This window comes from Scyliorhinus torazame, chromosome 17 (genome assembly GCF_047496885.1).
Source record: "Scyliorhinus torazame isolate Kashiwa2021f chromosome 17, sScyTor2.1, whole genome shotgun sequence".
NCBI classification, from domain to species: Eukaryota; Metazoa; Chordata; class Chondrichthyes; order Carcharhiniformes; family Scyliorhinidae; genus Scyliorhinus; species Scyliorhinus torazame.
This window is the reverse complement of record NC_092723.1, coordinates 173,041,469-173,065,082: the sequence shown is the minus strand read 5'-3', so window position 1 is coordinate 173,065,082 and position 23,614 is coordinate 173,041,469. Positions and strand designations below refer to the sequence as shown.

Here is a 23,614-nt window from a genome sequence, read left to right as displayed (position 1 = left end):
GATCCCTCCACCAAGGAAAAAAGTGTATTCCTGTCTACTCTATCTACGCCCGTCGTAATTTAATACATCTCAATCATGTACCCCTTCCCTATTCTCTGCTCCAAGGAAAACAACCCCAGTCTATCCAATCTCTCTCCATAACTTCATAGCCTGTTAGGCCTCCCCATTGACCAAGGACCCCAGGGGCAGAACTCCCACCTCCTATGATGTCCTGGCCAATTGGGCTGGCAGCTTTGCATTGATCAGCAGTGCCACTGGGAGAGTGGAGGTCATTGCCAGTAATGTACCCACTCGGGGGTCCAGGGTCCTCGAGGGATCCAGGCCGTAGATGCGCGATATTGAGATAGAGCTTGCAGATGAGGAGAGTCGGCACCAAGGGCAGGGGGTGGCTCTCAATGGGACCACCAGGGGTGGCTCTCAATGGGACCCCCCCCCCCCACACACACACACACCCAAGCTCCTTCCTGATGCCAGTCCCTTAATTAGACGGTGCCTTTGAATGAAGACCCACCCCTGGCAGCCTGCAGGAATCTCCAATCGGGTTTGTTTTTTGGGCTGTCTGCAGTTCAACCAATGGTGGCAGGATGAGATCCAGCTTCAGCTGCCCATTTAAGGGCCTCAATCAGTGGGAGGGCCTGAAGGCTGCCCACGAGCCTTCCTGCACCGGACTTAATCGGTGTGGACGCGTGAAGGTGGCAGGGTCCCAAACCTACATCGGGGGAGGGCAGTCAGTTTCATCCATTGTCGGGCAGCGCGGTGGCGCAGTGGGTTGGCCCTGTAGCCTTACGGCGCCGAGGTCCCAGGTTCGATCCCGGCCCTGGGTCACTGTCCGTGTGGAGTTTGCACATTCTCCCCGTGTCTGCGTGGGTTTCATCCCCCACAACCCAAAAGATGTGCAGGGTGGGTGGATTGGCCACGCTAAATTGCCCCTTAATTGGAAAAAAATGAATTGGGTACACTAAATTTATTTTTTAAAAAACAAAAATAAAATTTCATCCATCGGGAATCTACAACACAGAAGGGGTCCATTTGGCCCACTATGCTTGTGCAGGATGGAGAAGAGCTTCCCAGCTCTTGGCCTGTAGCTCTCGAGGATGCAAGTGTGTTTTTTTAATGTGATGTGGGCCTCGATCACCCTTTCAAGCTGTCAAATATGGTCACAGTTCTGCATGTTTGACCACCATGTCGACGACCACTATAAACATGGAAAATACACCCCAACTCTGTTCTCCTGAAGCTGCTAGCTCTCACTGAAGTACAGTACTGGCAGCGATTTTCTGTCAGTGTCTTACCCTATTGACTATTTCTTTTCTTCTTTCCTTTTTTAAAAACAACTTTAGAGTACCCAATTCTTTTTTTCCCCAATTAAGGGGCAATTTAGAGTGGCCAGCCCACCTACCCTGCTCATCTTTGGGTTGTGGGGAGGATGAGAATCATCAGTCAAGGGCAGAATTGACTATTTCTATTTCTTATTATGAGGAGAATTGACTATTTCTTATATGTGGGGCGGGATGGTCGGAGAATCCCCGGGGGGGGGGGGCGTGAATCTCGCCCCGCCGTTCCGAAGCCGGTTGCCATATTCTCCGGTGTCAGTTTTCGGGCGGGGGCAGGGATCATGCTGCGCTGGTCGGGGACCGTTGGCAGCGGCTCCCCCCAGGTGGCCTGGTCCGCGATCAGGGCCCACTGATCTGCGGGCAGACCTGTGCCGTGGGGGCACTCCTTCCTTCCGCGCCGGCCCCTGTAGGGCTCCGCCATGGCCGGCGTGGAGAAGACCCCCCCCCCCCGCGCATGTGCTAGAATACGCCCGCCGGTTTGCGCATGCGCTGCACCATGCTGGCGGTTCTGCGCATGCGCTAACTCGAGAATTCCACAACTTCCGGCCAGCCCGACACCGGAGTGGTTCGTGCTGTTTTTTGCGCTGGCGTTGGGCCAAGGCCCGGATTCGGGAATATCCCGCCTCTGATCTGAAAAGTTAGCTGCATTGAGGTACTGTGACCAGGCCTCAATATTCCAAACTAAACAGCTTTAATGTTGCATTTCTATTTCTATCTGGCTTTTTCACACCAAATAACTTGTATCACAAACTGAAACATGAGCATGAAGTAAAGATTGCGAAAATGATTTTGGGCTTTTTGGGTTTTATTCAAAGAAGCTTGTTTGAAAAGTAGCTAATCTGACCGAGAAAGCGGAAGGAGGAGCCTCAGTCTGTAGTACGATTCACAAAGTAAGGGCCCCAGACTGGTTGCAAATTAAATAAATCGCATTATCCGACTGAGATTCAGTAAACGCAAATGAGCAAAATTCAATTACTTTACTTCAACGGCGCTGATTGTTTTGATCGAATAGATTTTTCCAGGCACCGTTCAGACACTCCACTTGAAGATGCTGAACACATCATTCCAGTCTTCCTGTGGCGGTGTTAATAATTCCGTGCTGGATTAAACCGGAGTTACATACTGAACCTGGAGAGGATGAGGGGCTGTCTGAGGAGGAGGTCCGGTATTTCTGAGATAGCATTCCTGATTATCTCTTAACTTGGAACTACATCGAGCATCTCTTCACTGTCGCTGGGTCAGAACCGTGAAACTCGCTCCCTAACAGCACTGTGGCTGTACCTACACCACATGGACTGCAGCAGTTCCACCTTCTCAAGGGGCAAATGGGGATGGGCAATAAATGCTAGCCAGCAACTCCCACACCCCGTAAATGAATTGAAAAAAACTGGTGGAAAAGCCAAGGAGTTCTTGGGGATCGATAGTTTCTACTCCCCAGTATATTTTCCAGTTTTCCTGTCAGAGGCATTGTCCATTCAATTCGTACAATGTTATACCGGGTTATCATAAGACAAAAAATATATAATTTTTCAATGATAGAACAGGAAACTTTAGTTACTTAAAAAAAAACACAGCAAGGGGGGTGCACGGTGGCACAGTGGTTAGCACTGCTGCCTCACAGCGCCGAGGACCTGAGTTCAATCCCGGCCCCAGGTCACTGTCCGTGTGGAGTTTGCACATTCTCCCCGTGTTTGCGTGGGTGCCACCCCCACAACCCAAAGATGTGCATGGTAGGTGAATTGGCCACGCTAAATTGCCCCTTAATTGTAAAAAGGAAAAAAACCCAGCAAGGAACACCTTAACCCCGCTTGTGTTACTTATCACTTCAACACTCTCAACAGCCACCATCTCCTTAGCTCTTTGAGGACAATTGATTCTTGCAATTTAAAATGTGCGGGTTGTAGTGATCTGTACATACATCTGCACATACACCAGGGACTGCAGCACAGATGTAACAGTCACAGCACCACTAGAGGGCAGCATCAGAGACGGTTATAAAGGGTCGAGCCCAAGGCAGGATCCTATCGCCTCTTTGAGAAGCACAGAGCTAGTGAGCAGCAGCACACAGGGATAGCTCAGCATAAGCAGTTTATCTTAGTTTCACTGGTCATACCTCTTGACTGTTTTACATCTAGTTGAGCTCTGGAAGCATAACAAACCCTTTGACTAAAGAGCTTGTGTTAACTGGAGGCCTTCAGTCTTCATTCAGACTTAGATAATAACATATGGTACCAGGTGTGATTTCAGCAAGCTAGCTAGACAACAGCAAGTGAAGAGGACTTAAACCAAACATTCGACAACAGAAGGCCTCGCAGGATTCGGACCCTTCAGATACCAATCGGCACGATGGACCAAATCCAACCTCCACTCCTGCTCCAGACCACTGCTAATGAAGACAACTAGACAGAAACACATGAACTTCAATGTAAAAAGCATAGATTCAACGGAGCACAAAAAACACAATGATGAGTATTCCTCGGACGAGGACAACCTCGCTTGCGACAACTCGCTTGTTGTGCATTCCAATTGGAAACTTTTTATACAACAGTTCAAAATATATCTAGAAGCTGAGGATCTAACCTCATCGTCTGATGCCAGGAAGATAGCCTTGCTCTTATCCCTGGCTGGGCCGCAGGCACTAGAAATATATAATTCCTTTGCCTACCTGGCAGGGGAGGACAAGGGCAAGCTGGAAATAATCAACAAAAAATTTGAAACCCACTGTCAATCTGAAGTCATTGAGATATTTGAAAGATTCAAGTTCACCAGGCGTTTGCAAAAACCGGGAGAATCTCTCAGCAGTTTTGTAACTGATTTAAAATTACTAGCTCAATCCTGCAACTTTGAAAACCTCCGTGACTCCCTCATCAGAGACCAGGTAGTCAATGGTATGTATATCTGATAAGAGACTTAGAAAATCCGTACTTAAACGAAAAGACCTAACCCTAGAAACAGCCATGCAAAGATGCTCTACTTATGAAAAAAGTAAAGAAGAATATAAGGAGTTTACTTACCGGGACCAAGGCCTTCACCACGAGGTCGAGCCCGACAAAATGGTAGCTCAAGCATCCAGAAGGCGCTCCTCTAGCGGCAATCCCGCACGTGCGAACCTGGATGCAGGCCACACGCATGCGCAGTTCTCCCGAAGATTTGACATGGAAGAAAGGCCTACTGCACATGCGCGAGCGTGGAGGGACAGCGTCATGACTTAAGGGCAATGTCCAGCTTCTGGAAAACAATGCTTAAAGTGTGGCAAATACAATCACTTTGCCTCACAGTGCAGAGCTGCACTGCTAATGAAGACAACAAGACAGAAACACATGAACTTCAATGTAAAAAGCATTGATTCAACGGAGCACAAAAAACCCAATGAGTATTCCTCGGACGAGGACAACCTCACTTGCGACAACCCGCTTGTTGTGGACACAATCGAGGAACATGACGCAACAATCGCCACGCCTCACCCGGTCAACAGCATTGATTCCAGCAGCGAGTGGACTGCGACTGTGCAAGTCAACGACTTCCCATTAGTCTTCAAGCTTGACACTGGGGCCTCAGCTAACCTCCCCACTAATAAGGATCTCCATTCGATTCCAGGAGACCATGAAATAATACCCGCTGCATGTCGGCTGAAGGACCACAACGGCAATCAGATCGCCTCAAAGAGATCGTGCCATCTCCGGGTGGACAACAAGACGATACGCAACCAACTACGATTCGAGATTGTAGACGACAACAAATCATCACTGTTAGGCGCTCAGGCCTACAAAGACTTGCGGCTGGTGCAACGCATTTACATGCACACCCAGGATCCATCAAGCCTGGAAGCTAAAATCCACAGCATGCTACAAGAATACCCCGACGTATTCAAAGGCATGGGCACCCTACCCTGCCAAACAAAATCATGCTGAAAACAGATGCCAAACCCGTCATTCAGCCGCCCAGGAGGGTTCCAACTCCATTGCGGGAGAAATTCAAAGTGGAACTCAACAGACTGCAGTCACAAGGCGTAATATCACGAGTCACACAGCCGACTGACTGGGTTAGCTCCATTGTCTGTGTTAAGAAACCTTCTGGAGATCTTCGCATATGCATAGACCCGAAGGACCTGAACCAGAACATTCGCCGGGAACACTACCCCATCCCCAAGCGTGGAGAGATCACGTCTGAGATGGCGAATGCTCGTATCTTCACCAAGCTCGACGCCTCGCAGGGGTTTTGGCAGATACAGCTCGATGACTCGAGCAGATTACTGTGCACGTTCAACACGCCATTTGGACGTTTCTGCTTCAATCGCATGCCCTTTGGCATTATCTCTGCGTCAGAGATCTTCCACAGGATAATGGAGCAAATGACCGAGGGCGTCGAGGGTGTCAGAGTCTATGTGGATGACATCATCGTATGGTCCACCACTGAAGAAGAGCACCTCGCGTCTGAAGAAGGTGTTTCAGAGGATTCATAAATACGGTTTGAAACTGAACCAGGCAAAATGCACATTTGCGAAGGAGTCGGTAACCTTTTTGGGTGACACCATATCATCTCAGGGTGTCAGCCCTGATGAGGCGAAAATCGCGGCAATCGGGACCATGAGGACGCCACATGACAAGAAGGCGGTGCTACGATTTCTGGGCTTCGTCAACTTCCTCTGCAGGTTTATCCCAAACCTGTCCGCACGGACGGTAGCTTTACGCAACCTCCTACGAAAGACCACTGCGTTTGAGTGGACACAACGTCACCAAAATGAATGGGTGGCTCTCAAACAGCAACTAACAAGGGCATCGACCCTTGCTTTCTTTGACGCAACCAGACCCACCAAGATCTCCACTGATGCCAGCCAGGACAGGATTGGCACCGTTCTCCTCCAACAGCCCGACCAGTCTGACTGGGTCCCGGTGGCATACGTGTCCAGGGCCATGACCGCAACTGAGTGCAGATATACACAAATCGAAGAAGAATGTCTCGGACTCCTCAGTGAGATTCTGAAGTTCCATGACTATGTGTACGGCTTGCCCACGTTCATAGTGGAAACCGACCACAGACCGTTGGTCCATATCATAAACCAGGATCTAAATGACATGACACCTCGTCTGCAGCGCATCATGATGAAGCTGCGAAGGTATGATTTCACCCTAATATACACCCCGGGACAAGATCTTGCCATTGCCGACGCACTGTCCCGATCCATTGGCACCAACAACGCACCATCAGCCCCTATCAGAGAAATCGAGGCCCAAACACAGTTATGCATGGAGAATTTGCCTGCAGAAAGATGCAACCTTACGGAGGGTGCTGCACCTACTCCAGCACGGTTGGACGATGGGACAATGTCCACAATTTCAGAATGTCAAGTCAGGACTGATTGAAGTTGATGGCCTCCTGCTACGCAATGCGCAGATTGTGATTCCGGCCACACTCCACACCGAGATGCTACGTAAGATTCATGAAGGCCACCTAGGCACTGAGAAATGCAAAAGGTGAGCACAACAGGCTGTGTACTGGCCCGGCATGAATCAAGACATAACGGACATGGCCATGACATGTGACACCTGTCAAAGACATCAACCGCACAGTGTAAAGAACCACTGCAGCAACACAAACTCACAATGGCGCCGTGAACAAAAGTGGACATTGACTATTTCATGCCACAGGGCATGATTACGTCTTGATCATGGACTATTACTCAAACTACCCGGAGGTACTGAAACTCCATGATCTCACGTCTTCATCTGTCATCAAGGCGTGCCAGGAGACATTCTCGCGAGATGGAATCCCGCGTGTGGTGATGTCAGATAATGGTCCCTGCTTTGCGAGCTGGGAGTGGAAAGAGTTCTCAGACCGATACAGCTTTCGGCATGTAACATCCAGTCCGCGCTACCCACAGTCAAATGGGAAAGTGGAAAAGGGTGTCACACTCACAACGTTAAAATGCTTATTAGCAAGGCAACAGATTCACGCTCGGGTATCAACCTAGCGCTGCTATCCTACCGAGCAACCCCATTGAGCTCAGGACTGTCGCCAGCGCAGATGCTCTTTGGCAGGAACATCCGGACATCTACCGGCGATACAATTCCGAGACCCCGACAACGCTCTGGTCCTCGACAAAATGCGAGTACTATGGTCCAAACAAAAACAATACTACGATCAACATGTGATCCCACTCAAGCCACTGAACATGGGCGACATCATCAGGATCAGGGACCCAGAAGGTGGATGGTCTGAGCCAGCCACGGTGATCAGGCAGGAGGCACCGTGGTCCGACATTGTTAAGTCGTCGGCGGGAGTACTCTTTCGCCGCAACCGCCGGGATCTGTTAATGCTTCGGCCTACGACGCTGGTGTTTCCCACACTGGACTTGACCAAGTCCATTAGTCCACAGGACGTTCCTAGCCAGACAACACCAGACAGTACTCTTGATGACATCAAACCGTCATCCCCACCTCCACCGTTACGACGCTCCAGCAGAAGACGCAAGACACCCGACCGGCTAGATTTGTAACGACACTTCAACACACCCACAAGACGAATATGAACATTTCTAACGATGGACACATAGTACTGTTAATTGTTTCTGTATTACTTTATCATTTTCGCAGTGTGCAGATTTGCTTATTCTCACCACTTGTTCTGTACAGTTTTCTTGCGGTCAGTTTAGGAAACATATCAACTCAAAAGGGGGGGGGGATGTAGTGATCTGTACATCTGCGCATACAGCTGCACATACACCAGGGACTGCAGCACAGATGTAACAGTCACAGCATCACTAGAGGGCAGCATCAGAGACGGGTATAAAGGGTCGAGCCCAAGGTAGGATCCGCCTCTTTTAGAAGCACAGGGCTAGTGAGCAGCAGCACACAGGGATAGCTTAGCATAGGCAGTTTACCTTAGTTTCACTGGTCATACCTCTTGACTGTTTTACATCTAGTTCAGCTCTGGAAGCAGAACGAACCCTTTGAATAAAGAGCTTGTGTTAACTGTAAGTCTTCAGTCTTCATTCAGACTTAGAGAATAACATACGGGTGACTGGCGGCAAATATTGTAGCCTTTCTGCTTTGTTATCACTGCTGCACTGTGGGCAGGGTTCTAATGGGGGAGGCAATTGCAAACTCGAAGGTCGCTACCTTCGCATCTCTTGAGTTTCAGCTTGAACTAAGGCTGTGAATGTGAACTTGTCTGCCGCATGGTTAATGTGTTTCAGTTTCCATCGGTGGGGGGGGGGGGTGGCTCCTGCAGGAGTGCATTCCATCCCGGGAGGAAGTTGGCTGGGGTGGGGGTGCGAGGGGGTGGGGAGACAGCACATTGCTTCAGCGACTGGTCAGTGCGCTTTGCAGGGTTCAAGCGTCCTGACATTTTGTTCGTGCTCACTTCCTTTTTGATTTTAGCTTCCATGGGGCGAGAGATTGATTGCATCCAGGGAGAACAAACTTCTGATTGGAAATGCTGCCAAACCCGTCACCGGGGTTGCGGGAAACAGATTATAACTGACTTGTCGAGGACAGGGTTTCAGTTATTTTTATCGGCACCAAGTCTCGGCACTATGTTGCAGTTTATATATTGCAGTTTAACACTATGCTGGTACTGGCCAGCTATTATTTCCATAATCATATCATGCATTCTTGAATCTGTTCCAGTTAACTTCCTCGAATATCTCTACCAAAGGTCACTTGGTTTCTTTTGCTATCACCGCCATTCACCGCCACACACCAATCGTCGCGTCGACATTTCCAGGGACACGTGATGCAACAAGGAGATTGAGGACCTTTTTGTTTCTGCTTGCAGTTGTTGGCAGTCGCTCACTATCTTGTAGAAATACTCCAAACGTCGTCTATGCTCGAGAACCAGTTACTCCTGTCCCCGGCGCAACGCGCTCCAGAGCAATCACGGTGGCGGCCGTAATTGTTAACGGGGCGAGCTGCTAATCTCGCCAGGCCCACCGGCGACAGGACCCGGAGGGTCTCCAGAGAGGGTGCATTTCCGCAGGCGGGTCCCACGCTCCCACTTGGGACAAGTTGGAGTGGCAGGTGATGGGCTATCCACTAGCCTCTTGCCCAGGTCCAGGCCAAGGCCAAAAGAGAGCGAGCGGGCATGTCCGTTTGTGCTCCAAAGACCTTCTGTTGATTTCTGCAGGAGCTTGATGGGCACATTCTTCCTGCTTTTCAGAAATACTTCAGAACATTTGGCCCTTCCAACTGGGAATAATTTGCCGCTTCCTGAGAGCAAGCAGGCCTTTTCCTCATTAAACAGCAGCACTTGTGATTACTGTCACATTGCCTTGCTGTGCGTTATTGGTTAGTTAAAGCAGAAGTGCATTACCGAACAACAGTATTCAGGAAATGAAGTGAAAGCAATCGTTGAGGATATTTGTATTGAGTTTCAAAATTATTTCCATTCGATTCAAACAAACCTAAACATAATTTTCAGCTCTTAAGAAAGGGGCCCCAAGCAATAGCTGAATGAATCTTGTGCCTCCTCCCAGATCTTGAGCTTGTGCTTGGAAGTGGGGCAAGCATATGTATTTTATATTGACCGCGTTTCAGCCGTACACAGTTCTGCTTTCTACTAACTGCAGGTAAAACAAATTTATAATACAGCTCCTGACTTTATTAATCTTTATACAGCCACTGAAGCAAAGGAGCAAAGCACAAGTGCTTTTGTGGCTAGTTCTATTTATGCAGGCACTCTCTCTGGGAGTCACAATTGCCAGATTGGTTGGTGATAATTTAACAGTTTCACTGAAATTCTTGAGATATATCTAACCACTGTGATTAATTCACACAGTTTTCGGAGTTTGTAACTTTAACCAAATAATTCAGTGTGATAAACAACATTGACAGTGCATTTAGTTTGTGACTATCTGTGTGTTCAATCAGTAAAAGGATTGTCAGTAATGCACCGTTTAAAATATTAATGATACATTCAAATGACTGTCTGTGTGGAGTTTGCACGTTCTCCCCGTGTTGGCGTGGGTTTCCTCCGGGTGCTCCGGCTTCCTCTCATAGTCCAATGATGTGCAGGTTATGTGGATTGACCATGCTAAATCACCCCTTAGTGTCCAAAAGGTTAGGTGGGGTTACGGGGATAGGGTGGAGGCGTGGGCTTAAGTAGGTTGCTCTTTCCAAGGGCTAGTGCAGACACGATGGGCCGAATGGTCTCCTTCTGCACTGTAAATTTTATTAGGATGACATTTGAAAAGTGTAGTTCTCTCTCTCTCTCTCTGCCTTTTAAGACTTTTCACTACCCTGTATAACTCTTGCATTCTCTTAAATGGGCAGGCAGTGAATGTAGCCAATCTATACCAGTGCCGCCTCACTTGACCTGTAGAAATGACACAATGACTGTCCCCCATGTGGAAGCACTTTTCATGTGCCAACTTTGCGAGTCATTACGCAGGCACCTTGTTGAGAAGGCCGTGCGATCCAGCCTGGATCGTGCAATACTGTTCTGCTCTGCAAAGAGAAATACTTCAGTCTGAAGCAGCCCTGGTTTGAAGCGGCCTTCCAGTAGTGTAAAAAGTTAACATCTGGTCATCCTTATTACTGGACTGACAGTCATTAAAGGCATGTACCGTCTGATTGCTGGGAACAGCCACATCAGAGCAAAACCTCAGTGGAGTCAGTGTATTGACTGTTTTCTCTTCCGTTCAAACAACAGCTCTTTGTGTGTTGTCCTCTGCAGAGGCTTGTGCTGGGTTGCTGCTGTAGTTTGTGCCTCGTCACGGTTACGCTCCGCCGAACAATCTGTTTCTGTGGCAGCGTTTCAACTGCCCATCCAGTGAGGTAGGGGAGGGCTGGGGGGGGGGGGAGAAATAAAACATGTTTAGTCAGAAAACAGGAAGAAAGAAAGAAAGAAAAGCAAGACCATAAATGTGATGGCATACGAATGGCAACAAAGGTGAAAGGCTGGAGAAAATTGTAAGATAAAGTTTTTTGTTTTGTCCTTTTCCAGTGTTGGAAGTGGCAAGCAACAGATGCTGGCAAAGCCTTCAACAGCTGTTCATTTTGAGACAGGTTCTTGCTTCACCTACGCCGAGGAGTGGAGAAAGACTTTGCCTCAAATGCAACAGATGCTTAAGATAGCAGCGAACCTTGGGTACTGGGGTGGGATTGATCCCGACCGTTAAGAAAAGGAATTTAAAGGGCAGCACGGTGGCGCAGTGGTTAGCACTGCTGCCTCACTGCGCCGAGGACCCAGGTTCGATCCCGGCTCTGGGTCACTGTCCGTGTGGAGTTTGCACATTCTCCACGTGTTTGCGTGGGTTTCGCCCCCACAACCCAAAGGTGGATTGGCCATGCTAAATAGCCCTTTAATTGAAAAAAAATGAATTAGGTACTCTAAATTTATTTCAAAGAAAGAAAAGCAATTTAAGTTTAATTTATTCTTGAAGCGTCACATTATCCTGCATCGCTCCTCTTCCACAGCACCCCCCCCCCCCCCGAGCTCAGCCCCAAAGTTTGTATTCCCCCCCCTTTCGATTTGAACAGACATTTTTCAAGTGCTTACCAGCAGCTTGGAATATTGCCAGGCTTGTTAAAGGCCTGAGGCCTCTCTCAACTTCTTTTGAGCTTCAGTCCAAAGTGCCTTCAAAATTCGACAGATCATGCAAAGACTCCCTCATGTATAAGGACAGGAAAATCTGTTGAAATGAAAACCGCTTCAACAGATTGATAACGTTGCAATGCTAATGAGGGTCAGACACATTTGTAATTCGTCAATCTTTTTTGATAATTTCATAATGTGGAAAGTAACTTGGACCAGGTGCTTAGACACTTTATACGGACGTCTTTTGAAAACGCGGACCAAATTTTCTTTTTGCTCAGAAACGTTTCCAGTGACTATAATTCAGGTTATAGCAAAGTTATGTTCGTTTCAGCTTTCCTTTGATATTCCATTGCAAAGACGAGTTACCAACTTTGGTAAACACGCTTACATTTTTGATTTAAAGAACCTGATGAAAGTCGGTTTGAGACTTATTGTAAATAAATTAAGCTGTTGTAAAGGTCGATCAAGATGTCCGGTTCTAAGTTTATGAAGATTCTGCTAATCTTCACCTATCCTTGGAGTTAAATCTTGCTTGGAGTTCAGAAGAATGAGGGGGGATCTCATAGAGATTTAGGACTAGACAGGGTAGATGCTGATGAGATTTTCCAGATGGTGGGTGTGTCCAGAACCAGGGGTCACTGAGGATTCAGGGTAAACCACTTCGGACAGAGATGAGGAGACATTTCTTCACCCAAAGAGTGGTGAGCCTGTGGAATTCATTACCACAGGAAGTAGTTGATGCTAAAACATTGAATATATTCAAGAGGCAGCTAGATATAGCACTTGGGGAGAATGGGATCAAAGGCGATGGGGAGAAAGCAGGATTAGGCTATTGAGTTGGATGATCAGCCATGATCGTGATGAATGGCGGAACAGGCTCGAAGGGCCAAAAGGCCTCCTCCTGCTCCTATCTTCTATGTATGTATCTCTGTAACCTGGCTATGAAATGCATAGAAATTTGTTATGGTTTTCTTGCTACAAGTTATTGTGATTCTTTAATTGGTGAAATCTAAGAAAACAGTACGCATATAAAAGTATACATAAAAGCATTATAGAGTAGCCCGTTACACAAATCCACGTGGTTGTCTTCAATCATAAACTACTCGGGGGAAAGTTGCATTAACACAATTATGAAGGCGAAGCATTCTCCACGGGCGCGATTCTGCCATGCTGCGCCGTATGGGAGAATCGGCGTTCGCGCCATTTTTTCCCGAGGTGCGGAGAATCGGCGCCATTTGCGCCGGCGCGTCTGGCGCGGCGCCGGTCGTGGCCCGCTGTCCGGGGCCAGGCCGCCGATTCTCCGCCCTTGATGGGCCGAGCGGCCGCGTGGAAACGGCAGAGTCCCGCCGGCACCGTTCACCCCTGCTCACAGCCGGCGGGAACCCTGCGCGAAGGGTCGGGGGGCGGCCTGTGGGGTGGGGAAAAGCGCTCCTTCACCGGGGGGGCGGGGGGGGGGGCCTCCGATGGGGTCTGGCCCATGATCGGGGCCCACCAATCGGTGGGCCGGCCTCTCCAGCCCCGGCCCTATTTTATTACGCGGCCGGCCCCTGAACCCCCACGCCATGTTGCGTCGGGGCCGGCGCCCTGAGGAAGCCCCCCGTGCATTCGCGGGTTGGCGCGGCGCCCAGTTGCCGCCGGGAAGGGAGGCTGGAGCGGCGTCAACCACTCCAGCACCGTGGGGGGCCAGAATCGGAACTGCCCGCGACCGTTTCATGCCGTCGTGAAACGCGACGGCATTCACGACGGCGCGAACACTCTGTCTCCATTTCGGAGAATCACCCCCCACATCTTTCACTCAGACTGTTCAGCAGCTGCTGTGTTAGTTGATGCCTGACAATTGGCAACAGACAGACCATGTGAATTAATAACCAGAGATAAAATGTTTGGCGCTTGTGGAGGAAATGTTATAGGGATATGACCGAGCACTTTGTCGGCAACAAAATTTTTATCCTTCGATAAGCCATTTTCCAGCTGCTGATCTGAATTGGGAGTTGTCTTACAACAGAACAATTATCAGTCATGAAGCTTAATATTCCTTTTGATCTGAAGCTTAGGGCGCGATCTGCTGGCCACACCCTGCCGGAACCAGGGAGCGACGTGGCTAGTAGACCGTGGGAGAGGCCTACCCCGGGATTCCCGACAGCCGTAAAAATGGGCGTGACCTAGTCTCATACGGCTAAGTGGGTTTAAGAACCCACTTAGCCGTGCTCGCTACCCGGCATTTATCAGCCTCGCTGAGGAGACTCCAGCCAGGCGTCGTCCAATGCTGGTCCCCCCAAACAGACCAGGCGGAACTGTATCTGGGGATCTCCTGGGCGATTGGAGGCCCCTGGATGGTAAGCCTCTGGGTAGGGTGGCACCGTGGCACTGCTGGCATGCCCACCCTGGCACCATATCAGTACCACTGGGGTGGCACTGCAAGGCTGGCAGGGGCAGTGCCAGGGTACCTGGCCAGCAATGCCACGGTGCCAGTTTGGTATTTTGCCTGTGCCAGGATTGGGCCTGGAGATTGCCCTGCCCGTGTGAGGTTGGGTACAAGGGGGGGTGGCGCGATGACGCTCTTATAGGTGAGCTGGTGCATTGGGGGGGGTCCAGGAGTTGAGGTGGGGGGGTCGCGAGATCGGGACACTTTTTAAATGGGGTCCTGGTCTCTTCCTGCATGGTGAAGCTCCGCTCGTCGAAGCTCCTCAGTGCAGGAAATGACACTGAGTGCGAACACATGCACTCCTTGCTCCTCCATATGTTTTGCTTGTCTTCTTGCACAAAGCCCTTTGATCGTTTGGAATTAAAACAATATAAGCTGCTGCTTTTTTCCATCATCAACGAATGGGGAAGCATGCCTTGTGGCTCAGGATTGAGATCCAAATTGATCCACCATCACACAAATTTATCCTCTGGTTTAACTGAGAACCTTTGAACCAGGGTTAACAGAGGGGATGGGGGGGAGGGGTATGTGGGGGGGGGGGGGGATTCATTCTGGGGTGGTCAACCTTCCAATGCTGTCCTGAAGTCTCCAGGGATTGAAGGTCAATCTTAATGCTGCTGTGAGGAACCCAAGAGAGAAATTGCTCAAGCGATTAAAAAATATTTGGCAAAAGTTGTTAACACAGAATTTCGCTTCGTAGAGAATTAAAATGGACAAGGGCAAGAGGAGCTGTTTGACTGACGGTCCAGAATCATCCAATTGGATAAGGAAGGGTCACTTCACTTTCCAATTGGTGTAGGAAGGTGGAAGACTGACGATAGACATGTTGGGCAGCCAATGGCAGGAGTGTGGGGGTTGGGAGGTTGGATGTCATGTGATGCCAACTCCAGGAATTTGCCAAACCAGAGTTGGCAACTTTAATTCAGGTTAAGGTGTCCTCTGTGATGGCCTACTGACCTTCAATATTGATGTCTCATAATTTCACAGTCTTCTGTTTTAATCATCATCGAACCCATCATAGGAAGGTTGGGTGACTCCAGTGCCCTACAGATCAAAATTACATCCAGCTAAAGAGCTGTGAACGTCTTTGAATAATGTAAACCGTGCGGTCAAATAGAGGTTCCAGAGATTCAGTTGAGTGCTGCTCATGTGGGACAATGATTTATAAGAGAAGTTGCTTGGGCTAACTGTGCCTGTGATCTGCACAACTAATGGTTTTTTATGTGACTAAATCTGAAGTGTTTTTTGCTCATTTCACATTGCTCCAAGGCGGGGATTTTCCAACCCCCCCCCCCCCCCCCCCCCCCCCCCCACCCCCGCCCCCACTCGTATGGCCGGTTTTCCTATGGCGGAAGCGGCTCACCATTGGCCAAAAATGGGATCTTCCGGTCCCACCGAAGTCAATGGCAACTTGCATGCCACCCCCCTTGGCGGGGGTCATCTTGCGCAGGACTGCAACCGGAAAATGCCAGTATCCGTGGTTTGCAGGCGCTATTGTAACTTGTGGCTAATTGTTACACTAGAGTCGCATGGATGGGATGGAGAATTGCGAGGATGGTATATGTTTTTGGAACCTATTTGTTGGGTGAATAGATTATGTAGCAGCAAAATATCCAACAGTGGCTGAATGTGAAGACATGTTTTCACATGAAAATAACATTTAAATGTTGTTGCAGTTTCTCTGTTATGCTGGTCGGAAATACAACCAGTTTAATGCCTAGCTCTATCCCATTTCAAAGAAATAAACATTCTGGCAGTGTAAGATTAATTTGAGGGACATGTGCCTGTACTCTATGACTGATGTTACAATTAGGAGGTTTATGAGATTGTTATGTTTTGGGACTGGGCCGTTAATTAAGGGGGTCATGTGACCTGTTCTGAAATCTGTCTGACAGCAAGCCTGGGTTATTATTAAAGGGGGCCCACATTGTTTCTCACCTATCATACTATGTGTAATAGTGTTGTTGGGACTCTGATTTTACCTTCTAATAAGAGTCGATAGTCCGGTTGATTGGAGGTGTCAAACATATGACATTATTGCTAATTATTCACTTGAACAAGAACTGAATCAAAACATCGAATCAAGATATCAAACAATAAATAACATGTTGAACACATGGCAAAAAGCATAAAACATAAAGAAATCACTTTAGACACAAACAGATAGATGATTCAAGAAGTCAGGAACAAATATCTCGAACACGTGGTCCTACTTTTAAGGGAATTCTTATCTCTGATTTAACCCCTCATCTACTCTCATTGGTTTTTAATTCTCATCTGAGCCCCCCTGGTTTGTTCAAATCAATGCCTGTTACTTAGAGGATGATTTGTTAATCAAACATTAGCCATTACTTAAGATTGACTGGTGCCTATCAAAACTAGCTCAGCGTCTGCGTGAGCAGTCTTAGGAAAATTACTGGATATGTTTCTCATGCCACAGCTCGGCCCGGAAACCTTGCTGTAACTGGTTAGTTGATACATTCTTATTGCTGAATACACTGGAATACAATGGCTAATTCATCATGTGAAACATTGACTGAAACAATGTCTGGATGCCCACGGTCAAGACACTGGAATACAATGGCTAATTCATTATGTGAAACAATGATTGGATTCTTGCAGTCAGACACTTTAAATAATTTTACCTCTCAGCTACATGCATTCAATTAGCACCTTAAATTATGAATAAATCAATACTCTATCCCTGAGTGAAAGTGCAAGCTGTTTACACTTGGAAACAATGGCAGCAGCCTGTGTGCTAACAGTGGATAGACTGTGAGTGTCGAGAAACATGTTGGCAATGACAGGTTGCTTGCTTCCTAGATAAGAGAGATTTGGGATCTCATGGATAGCTGATCAGCATTTCTACTTGGATACAAGGTCCATATGATTCATCTTAGCATGGAAATGGGCTTTGAGAGGAGAAGGGGTTCTAAGACATCTTTGAAAACTCACAGACAAGGTGAGTCTGCCAGGGTCCAGGAGCGAGAGGAAAAGCAACTAGGGGCTGAAAGTTTTGGTAGTTCACCATGCAAAAATGCAATAAGTCATTCGGGGAGGGGGGGGGGGGGGATGTGGGAGCTTGCACTCACACTGAAAAGACCAAATATATGAGGAATTAAAATGAGGCTGGAAGATTTGCCTAGCTTTAGCAAGGGGGCAGGATCTTTGGGGAAGTACACCATTAAGGACAGTTCTGGAGTTAAACATTTCCAAGCTGGAAAAGGAAAAGATCAGAAGGAAGCTACTGTAATTTTGTTTCTTGGACTGGTTCCGGGAGAATTGCATGTCTGCTAAAGGGCCATGTAATATATACCGGATAGTGTTTTTTTTAGTTGTGTTAAAAAATATGTTTTATAGTTTTAAGTGCGTTGCCCACAAAAATAATCTTGAGTCAATAGTCCTTTTAGTCTGTAAATGTCTTAAAACATGAAATCTTGTGTAATCTATTTAGCTATGAACTGGAGGTTTGAATTTCGTTTTTAAATGTTACCGGTCTCTGTGGAGATGGTAACACCGATAGAAGCCCAGGAGTAAAGTGCATAACTTAAGTCTTTCTGAAAGTGCTATTTGTACCCAAAGTGCTTGATTATTTTCACATTTGACAGCGGAAAGAAATCAGACGCGGCTGTCTGAGGAGTGAAAGGTTGATTTGGGTGTGAAGTGCCACAGTGTCAAGCACAATTTGGTAAACGTGTAACACACAGATCACGGTGACCCACTATTTACCCCTGAGTGAATTGAACAGGATCACGCAGAAAAGTTGAACCGGTCCCATTCACAAATGAAAATGAAATGAAAATCGCTTATTGTCACAAGTAGGCTTCAATAAAGTTACTGTGAAAAGCCCCTAGTCGCCACATTCCGGCGCCGGTTCGGGGAGGCTGGTACGGGAATTGAACCGTGCTGCTGGCCTGCCTTGGGTCTGCTTTCAAAGCCAGCAATTTAGCCTTGTGCTAAACCAGCCCCAACCCCATTATTTAACAAAATAATTATTATAAAGCAAAGATATGGAGGCACTGGAGAAGGAGCAGTGAAACTTTGCAGGGTTGATAGCAGAAGTGTGTGGGTAAACATGAGGAAAAGATTGGCATGCTGGGTCCCCAGCTGAATAAATAAGGCTGAAGGGTAACCTCAACGAGGTCCTTAAAATTGTGAAAGGTTTTGATAAGAGTGAATATCGAGACAATGTTTCCACCTGTGGAGAAGAGAATAAATAGTCTTACGACCCATCCCAGGTGAGGCGCCCCAAAGTTGTTGATCCGGGCGAGAGCCCTCACTTTGCCACCGTCTGGCTGGAATTGCCCCCTCAAATGTTTCAACCCTGGATGAGGTGGCATGAACTTGCCCCCTTTCTTGATTCAACTCCCTCTGTTGGTTGCAACCAGATTTTAATCTAAAAAGGATCCCTTTTCATGGACACCTTTTTTTCCCCAGACCCAATAGTTATGGTTTTGAAGGGGCCAATTTAACCAGCCTTTCTTGAGTTAAAGAGGGAGTGAGGGAGTTTTTAAATAATAATAATAATCGCTTATTGTCACAAGTAGGCTTCAATAAAGTTACTGTGAAAAGCCCCTAGTCGCCACATTCCGGCGCCTGTTCGGGAAGGCCGGTACGGGATTTGAACCCACGCTGCTGGCCTTGTTCTGCATTAATTAGTACAGGTTAAAAAAAAAACATGCACATACATTCAAACAGATTAGAAGGGAGGATTGTGTTCAAAAGTAAGTACATTTTTTAAAAAGGTACACAAAAATGTTCTTGACGCGTGAGGAATGGAGGATTGAACATTGTGGCCATACACTGGAATTGACTTTAGCATGCAAATAGTTGGATTGCAATTCCAGCATTCTGTAGTTTGGCAGAGAAGCTTCCCAGTTCTCCTTTCAGCTGATTTCCACAGTCAGAGAGAGAGAGACATTCCTGCAAAATTATTATTTGCAGGGGTACTGTGAGTGTGCATGCTGGCTTTTATTTCTATGTCACAATGTCCAGCACTTGTTCTCAAAGAGCACACACAGCCAGCCAACCTGGGGCAGCTTTCAGCTGACTTTTAACCCATTCTTTATATATTCCAAGTGGGGAGGTGAATTCACAAAAATCCATTTGGGTATCTTGATGAAATGGCCATTATGTCCCATCATCTCTCCCGGCAATTGGTGTATGGATGCTTTTAGAAGCACGTTGTCTATTAACATGGACTCTTAGAGAATCACCCTGCAGCAATTCAGCCAGTGGCTTGGGTGGCCCATTTTTATAAAAACTCAGGTTGATATTTTACGGGATTTCCATTTGGCAGAAACCCAGCAATCAGGAGCAACCTTTTCCAGTCCTACAACATCCCCATCCCAAACTCTTGTGTACCGCCCCTATTCTCTTTGCGCCTTCTTCGTGTTCAATTCGCACCCTGAACCCGTCCAACTCTCCTTTTTAAAATCTTCCTTGATATCTCTGTTCAACCAGCATTTTGACCACCCCCTCCTAATGCCTCCTCCTTCATTTCATGTTATCCTAATGAAACCGGGGCCGGGTAATTCATGTCCGTAATCAACAGGCCTTTGGCTGGCCCATCACATTTTCCGTCCCTCCCGTGCCAATTGCCGCCACAAGCGGGTCTGGAAAATACCAACCAGGATTTGGGAAATGTCTTTCTATGTTAAATGTGCTGCAGAAATTTCAGTTGGTATCAAGTGCCCTGGAGTTGATGAGAGCTGCGGCTGAACCAAGGTTGACTTTGCACGTAAGCGAGCAGTGACAAAAGATACCAGGATGGGGCTTCTCAGGCTGAATGAATGGAATTTGTATGTTAGACTTGGCCACACAGTTTGGATGTCAGAACATCCCTTGCAGTTAGCTGCCATTTTCTGGAATATCCCTGATCTCGAACTCTGTGACTGTGTCCTGGAAAACATACAGGATGTTTGAGTCATTGCTTTCACATCCTACAAACCCCTGCCTTCTACAAGTAGCTGTGTCAGTCTACTTCCTCGAAGCAATTTTGGTTTACAGGAGGAAGGTTTGGGAGCGGGATTTTCCCATCTCCCACCGTGGCGTATTTTCCAGCGGTGGTATGGTCCCACGGATGGGCTTCGGGGTTTTGCATGGCCCTGCACCCTCATCCGCCACCGGGGAACGCGCCGCGGAGCATCGCTGTCGGCAGGACTGGAAGATTCCACCGGTGGGAAGGACTGGAAAACTTCGACCTGCTCTCGATCACTGAAGTCTTTTTGTTTCACCCTTGCTTCCGGTTCTGGAATTCTTGTGGTCCAAAAAATTTGGGTTGGCATCATAGTTAGAAATGTGCCAGACGTTCTTGGTGCACAATGCACAAATAAATACTGTGATAGGAATTCCAATTTGAAGGAAATAAAAATTCATGGCATTTAGATGAGCCACAAATTAAATGCAGGAAATGAGTAAGTTTTATTTCATCATAGACTCCGATAAAAGTAGTAGGTGCCGCCCTTTACTGTGGGTTTCTCTTGGTGAGTGTAATTATTATTGCTACGCTGAAAAAATGCTTGGCTTATTGGAGTTGGCAGGCAAATATGTTGCTCTGTTTCCTGGATCCTGAACTGTCGCAACTGCTGGTGGTTAGCTGCGCGAACTTAGTATTTCAGTAAATGGCTTTGATATTATCTGCTCCTGAGCACTGCAAGAATATGAGAGAGACTTAGATTCACGTCGCGCCTTTTGCACCTTCAGGACATCCCACACTGCTTTACAGCCAATGAAGTACTTTATTTGAAGTGTAGCCACTTGAAATGCAGGAATTCCAGCAGGCAATTTACATACAGCAGTAATGTGATAATCTTTATTGTCACAAGTAGACTTACATTAACAGTGCAGTGAAGTTACTGTGAAAATCCCCTAGTCGCCACACTCCGGCGCCTCTTCGGGTACACAGAATTCAGAATATCCAATTCACCTAACAGCACATCTTTCGGGGCTTGTGGGAAGAAACCGGAGCACCTGGAGGAAGCCCACGCAGACACGGGGAGAACGTGCAGACTCCACACAGACAGTGGCACAAGCTGGGAATCGAACCTGGGACCCTGGCGCTGTGAAGCAACAGTGCTAACCACTGTACTACTGTGCCACCCTATCACTGGATAATGACTGGATAATTAGAACCATAGGTATTTATTTTCTATTTGGATTTTTTAAGTAAGAGACGGCAGTACTATAGCATAGTGGTTAGCACTATGGCTTCACAGCACCGGGGTCCCAGGTTTGGTTCCCACTTGGGTCACTGTCTGTGCGGAGTCTGCACGTTCTCCCCGTGTGTCCGCGGGTTTCCTCCAGGTGCTCCGGTTTCCTCCCACAATCTAAAGATGTGCACGTTAGGTGGATTGGCCATGATAAATTGTCCTTAGGTTAGATGGGGTTGCTGGGTTACGGAGGTGTGGGCTTGGGTAGGGTGCTCTTTCCAAGAGCCGGTGCATACTCGATGGGCCAAATGGCCTCCTTTTGCACTGTATATTTTATGAAATAGCATTGAAGTTATACACAGGCACTGCGTAAACACTTGTCCCCTTTCCATTTAGAAAAGCAATACATCGACCTATGTTTTTTTGAATTCATCGATGCATTCTGGAAGGTCACAAGATTGAAGACTGGTTGTGGGTGGGGTGCGTGTTCTTCAATAGGAACCTATGCACCTTCATCCCCGTTATCCCTAACTGCCACATCAACACAGCCGCTTGAACGATTCCAGACCATTTGTCCCCATTGATCTACGTGGGAAGCCTTTGCAAATACTGGATGCTCTTTTGTGTCAAGGAGTGCGTTCTGCCACGGGTTCTGAACTTACTTTTTACGGCTTTGTGTGTGCATGACCTTGTCCGGCGGTCAACTCTTTTAGCGTGAGGATTTACCTTTCTCAGTTCTGCTTAGTATCTCGTTTGCAATTTTGACTTTCTGCCAGATTCCGCTCCCTTCAATAAAAGCAGAATTCCGCGGACGCTGGAACGTGAAACCGAAGCGAGGCTTCTTCAGAGAAGGCATGTCACGTGGACTTGAAACGTGACCTCTCTCTCTCTCCATGGATGCTGCTGGACCGGCTGAGCTTTTCCAGCACTTTCAGCTTCCGGTCCCTCGGGTTTAATAAGGAGAGGGTTTCCATTCGTTGTCCGAAGTTGAGAAGGCTCTGCAGCACGCCTGCATTCTTCTCCTCATTCACTCCGCCCCTGTAAGGTTTCACCCCCAAAATCCTCTGCTCTCCGGCCGACATTTATTTAAAGTTACCGGATTTGAAAACGATCTCGCCGCCAGCAGATTAATTACTCGGAATATATTTAAAGCGTACAGTTTATCCTCCCTCTTTTGCCTTCTGGACGTGGCATTTCCAATGGTTACAGTAAATTGAGAAAAGAAAACATGGCAGAAGAGACAGTGGTGAACAAGAGAAAATGATAGTGTTCTCCAGCTGCTGAAACAAGGAATTCTGCTCGGAAGGGACATCAAACCTGCATCATGTTTTCTGGGCCCCAAAGGGTTTTCAATGTCTGAAGCACTTGATGTGATACAAAGAACAAAGAACAAAGAAATGTACAGCACAGGAACAGGCCCTTCGGCCCTCCAAGTCCATGCCGACCATGCTGCCCGACTAAACTACAATCTTCTACACTTCCTGGGTCCGTATCCTTCTATTCCCATCCTATTCATGTATTTGTCAAGATGCCCCTTAAATGTCCCTATCGTCCCTGCTTCCACTACCTCCTCCGGTAGCGAGTTCCAGACACCCACTACCCTCTGCGTAAAAAACTTGCCTCGTACATCTACTCTAAACCTTGCCCCTCTCACCTTAAACCTATGCCCCCTAGTAATTGACCCCTCTACCCTGGGGAAAAGCCTCTGACTATCCACTCTGTCTATGCCCCTCATAATTTTGTATACCTCTATCAGGTCTCCCCTCAACCTCCTTCGTTCCAGTGAGAACAAACCGAGTTTATTCAACCGCTCCTCATAGCTAATGCCCTCCATACCAGGCAACATTCTGGTAAATCTCTTCTGCACCCTCTCTAAAGCCTCCACATCCTTCTGGTAGTGTGGCGACCAGAATTGAACACTATACTCCAAGTGTGGCCTAACAAAGGTTCTATACAGCTGCAACATGACTTGCCAATTCTTATACTCAATGCCCCGGCCAATGAAGGCAAGCATGCCGTATGCCTTCTTGACTACCTTCTCCACCTGTGTTGCCCCTTTCAATGACCTGTGGATGGAGTGCACAGATTCAGGCTCAGAGGCAGGAAGACCATAGAACAGTACAGCACAGAACAGGCCCTTCGGCCCTCGATGTGGCGCCTAGCCTTGT

At 47.7% G+C, this 23,614-nt stretch overlaps 1 protein-coding gene across 5 annotated transcripts in view; it reads left to right on the top strand.

Moving 5' to 3' along the window:
• The window catches only part of LOC140394417 (neuronal-specific septin-3-like), a 479,015-nt gene that overhangs the window by 231,221 nt on the left and 224,180 nt on the right, over window positions 1–23,614 (top strand). The window contains exon 1 of one of the 5 annotated variants that reach the window (XM_072481675.1): window positions 11,223–11,242. The exons of the other annotated variants lie outside the window; for them this stretch is intronic. The gene's annotated coding sequence lies outside the window, so the exon portion shown is untranslated. Of the gene's footprint in view, window positions 1–11,222; window positions 11,243–23,614 lie in introns of those variants that run through there. 5 annotated transcript variants of the gene reach the window in all.